We start from the raw sequence: 5,000 nt of genomic DNA on the forward strand, positions 1-5,000 counted from the left end.
TTACTAGCCTATATATATATATATATATATATATAATATATATATATATATATATATATATATATATATATATATATATATATGTATGTATATATATATATATATATATATATATATATATATGTATATATATATATATATATATATATATATATATTATATATATATATATATATATATATATATATATATATATATATTATATACGTACATGTTCATATTTTTTTCTTCTTAATTGCACCTAATTGCAACGAATAAAAGCTATAGAAAGGACAGATTTTCAGCAATTTGTTATCACAAAAGTACAAAAGACTTTATCACCACACATACACTCGAAATCTTCTTTTACTTTCGCTAATATTTACGATACCTTATATAAATCGATTCTAAAAATCTATCGTACCAACAGAATTGTAACTGTATGTAGTTTTCAATAAACAAAACTGCAATCTGTGGATATATGTTTTTTTTTCCGTAATTTGTTATCATAAATATGTTATTTTATAAGATCTGCGGTTACACAGCTCGGATTACAGTAGCGACCACGCAATAGAAATCATCCTCTTCTGATAATATCTATGATACCTTATATAATTGGTTTCCCAAACTATTATATGAATATTACAATAAAAATACGTAGTACGTTGGCCTAGGCCCAGCCCACCGTTGAGATAATACCGCTAGTGTTATTGGTTTTTTTGACTAGCCAGATAGTACTACATTTGATCCATCTTTCTGGTTACGGCTCATTTCATAATTACCTACAAAGCCTCTTCTTTCCCGTACAATTGACAACACTGAAAATAACAGATAATCCTTCTTTCCTCAAGAGGTTAACTACTGTACTGTAATTGTTCAGTGGCTACTCTCCCCTTGGTAAGGGTAGAAGAGACTCTTTAGCTATGGTAAGCAACTCTTCTAGGAGCAGGACAATCCAAAGTCAAACCATTCCTATCTAGTTTAGGGTAGTGCCATGGCCTCTGTACCATGGTCTTCCACTTGTCTTGGGTTAGAGATCTCTTGCTCAGGGTACACTCGAGCACACAAGTCTATTTTTATTTTTAATTTTACTATTTTGAAATCTTATCCTCTTTATTTTCAAGTGTTTATAGTTTATATGTATAGAAGATTTATTTAACGTTGATAATGTTCTTAATCTTCTCTTGTACTTTTTCCTTATTTCCTTTCTCAGTGGGCTATAGCACCCTGCTTTTCCAACTTTGGTTGTAGCTGAGTAATAATAATAATAATAATAATAATAATAATAATAATAATAATAATAATAATAATAATAATAATAATAATTGAAATTTTTATCAGCGCAACTTTGAAAATTATCGTCGAAAATCAATCTATCCCAAAAACTATATAATATAATTAATATCTAGAATAAATTTAAACATTTAAGAATAAAGATAAAAGCATGGTCAGTAGAACAAAACCACTCCGAGGTTACTATCTTAAAAAATTACAGATATATAGCGTTTCAAATAATGTTTTTTTCCCATAGCTTGCAACAGCGATCGATTTGTTTACATTGCAAAATTTCGACACCCCGAAAGTAAAAAAGTACCAAGTTCTCATCGCATCATTCCTAAAAAAAAAAAAAAAGAATATATGACATAAGTGCTGTTAACAAAATATAAATTATGTTTACTATACTATGGAGATCGACTGGTCCATTCTGAGCAAGTCGAAATGAGTTGTCAGCAAGCCGAATACTCTCTCTCTCTCTCTCTCTCTCTCTCTCTCTCTCTCTCTCTCTCTCTCTTCTCTCTCTCTCTCTCTCTCTCTGCTTCATTAATCTAGATTTTTGATTTCATATATTATCTTTAAAAATGTGCGTGTCATGGCCCCTCTCAGCTGGCGGGCGCTAGCCGACGGGTTGAAAAAACCCACTGATCTAACAGTTTGATCATCATATTAAAAGGAAAAGAAGCTCCATGAAAGACATTTCATAATTTATAAATATTTTTTGTAATGATTATTTTCCTTTTCAAAAGCCAGAAATATCACGTTGCCTAGTAACATACATTTTCAATTTTATTTGGCAAGAAATGCGTTATAAAGTGCATGACTGTTTTTCCATCTTTCACAAGCCACCTCGGAGAAGGTTTTAATATTTTACTACGAGTTCTGAATGGATTACCGTTGTTAATAAAACTGCAATGCTCCAATTTTCTATTATTCTCTTTGTCAAACACAAAACTGTTTTTAGCCATGACTGATTTTTATACAAGGAGGAATTGATTTCTTAATGAAAACCTCTCGATAACTTTATAGGATATCAATACTTTCCCGACTGACATTTTTCTCCGAGGTATCAAGTTTTCATAGAGACAAAAACATATAATAATTTTTGCAATATATTTAAAACCAGGCATGGTTATCTTTCCAGCTGTTAGCTAATAAAGATAAATCCAAGTTAATCCTATGAAGTATTTGCAATGGCTAGTTATGAAACGATAAACCTTATTGATTTGAAATTATGATTGAATTTTTTTTTTTTTTTTTTTTTTTTGTATATTTCGAATACATTGGTGGACAAACAATTGATTTTCAAATATGGGAAATGTCTAACCAGATTATCATGTTTATACAGAGGTTATGATAAGATCCATTAAATGGTCCGAATAACTAATTTCTACCTTTTTTTTAAGGAATCAGAATAGGACCGTCGAATAATTAAAAAAAAAAAAGAAAAAAAAATACCAGTTTTAGAATTAAACCAAAAATGTTACTCATTTATGATAATTATTGCGAAGTATTTCATATTTATTACACAATCCTTTACAGGTTGACGATTTGACTATAATATTATTATCCAGTGCAAGATAATATTAGATAAGCTAATGCTATTTATTCATGTAAAATTATGTACAATCGTAAAGACCAGTTGATATCCATTAAACAATAAAAAAGTTCATGTTATTTCCTTTTTTTTATGTTTCAGACATAAATGTTCTAAACTTACCAGCCATACTACCAGAATAGGTACTCAAACCATTTGTCACCCCCCCCCCAAAAAAAAAAAATAATTTTTATAAAATCTCGTTATTATTAAAAGAAAAATATTTTTAATTAATTTTTTTCTCTTAGTTTATGTAATCTTACGATCAATTTCAAATATATCTCCCTATTTAGAAAAGATTATATCTAGATAACCTTCATCACATTTTGCTGATGGCATTTTTTTCCTCTTTAAAAATAACATGCCGGTGAAGATATTATTATATATTTTAATGGATATTTTTTTTATTTTTTTTTATTTTGAAGCAATACATAATATTTCTATGAAGAAATATACATATAATTTTATAAAATTTAGCAACAGATATTCATGAACCATTATCAGATAATACTTCAATAATCCTGGAAAAGAAAAGAAATTGAAAACAGCCAATACACTTCAAAACAGCATTTAAACGATTGATCTAATGTATCTTATGAATCAAATATCAATATCAATTAGGATAATATCATGACCACATCCATTATCTCTCTCTCTCTCTCTCTCTCTCTCTCTCTCTCTCTCTCTCTCTCTCTCTGTGTGTGTGGTGTGTGTGTGTGTGTGTGTATATATATATATATATATATATATATATATATATATATATATATATATATATATATATATATATATATATATATATATATATATGCATATATATATATATATATATTATATATATATATATATATATATATACATATTAATTATATATATTATATAATATAATATATATATATATATATATATATATATATATATATATATATATATATACACACAAAAATAACATCCAAAAATTTGCACAATCATTGTGTCCCCATAAAGTTAAAGAATAATTTATTTCCGAATTTCTAATCAATCGGTATTACAATGATCCGTAAAACTTAACAAATCACTTGCAATTACAGCCACTAATGAGGTAAAATGATTGACAGCAACGTCATGCTATCTCTGCAAAAGAGTCAAATCATGATGGATTTATCAATCGCTGATAAAAAAAGCCTGTTTTCCTCGAATCATTACTAATCTGATGGTGTACTAATGGCATTAATATGAAAATCACTTAATGGAATTTTGGAGCAAGTCACCCTTCAACAAAGGAAATTATATAGAACTCAGGATTTCGTAAGAACTATAACCATAACCTTCAGATTCTTATCTGGTAAAAATAAATATATTGGCATACCATTCCTGATTTTTTTATAATAATTAAAATTATATATATGTAGGCTAAATTTATATATTTTTCTGAGGGTTTTCAAATTCTAAAATGGCGAGTTTGCTCAGCTACCAAATTCCAGAGCTAAAACACGAAGTGTGATTTTATTCAATGAGAAAAGGTTGTTTTAATATTCCAAGTTATGAGAAGAGAGCTCGTTTCATAGAAAGAAATATAGAGTCGTTTGCCACCCGTAATTCCCACTCAATGAAAGTTATAAGTTTGTTCTAGATCTATTATGATGAAACTATCAGTAATAATCGATAAAAACCTACACAATACGTTATTGTTAAGTAGATTTCAGGAATATTGGAAAATAATTCTCACTACCATTTCTCAATAAAACGACAATTCTGTGTCATAGTAAATGAATCTCTCTCTCTCTCTCTCTCTCTCTCTCTCTCTCCTCTCTCTCACTCTCTCTCTCTCTCTCTCTCTGATGTTTTACCATAATGGAATTAGAATACTATTGGAAAATAAAATTCCGGAAAATGCATTGTGTGATAGCCAACTGCAATACTAGTATAGATTGCATCAATATAAGATAGGCAAAAGAAAAAAAATTCTAAATAAATTTTTCTCGCCTAAAATATTATTTATTTTCCCTAATTAAAGATTTTTTTCGTATTCATCTTCATTATTTATGTAGTTTTTTATGACTAGCTGTTAAGCATCTAATCATAAAATTTCTCTACCCTTCGAAAATGATGAAAAAGTATCCATTTGTTTTACATTCAGGAACGAAAGTAGAGGAAAGGTTCAATATAT

The sequence above is a fragment of the Palaemon carinicauda genome, chromosome 5 (assembly GCF_036898095.1).
Source record: "Palaemon carinicauda isolate YSFRI2023 chromosome 5, ASM3689809v2, whole genome shotgun sequence".
Classification (NCBI taxonomy): domain Eukaryota; kingdom Metazoa; phylum Arthropoda; class Malacostraca; order Decapoda; family Palaemonidae; genus Palaemon; species Palaemon carinicauda.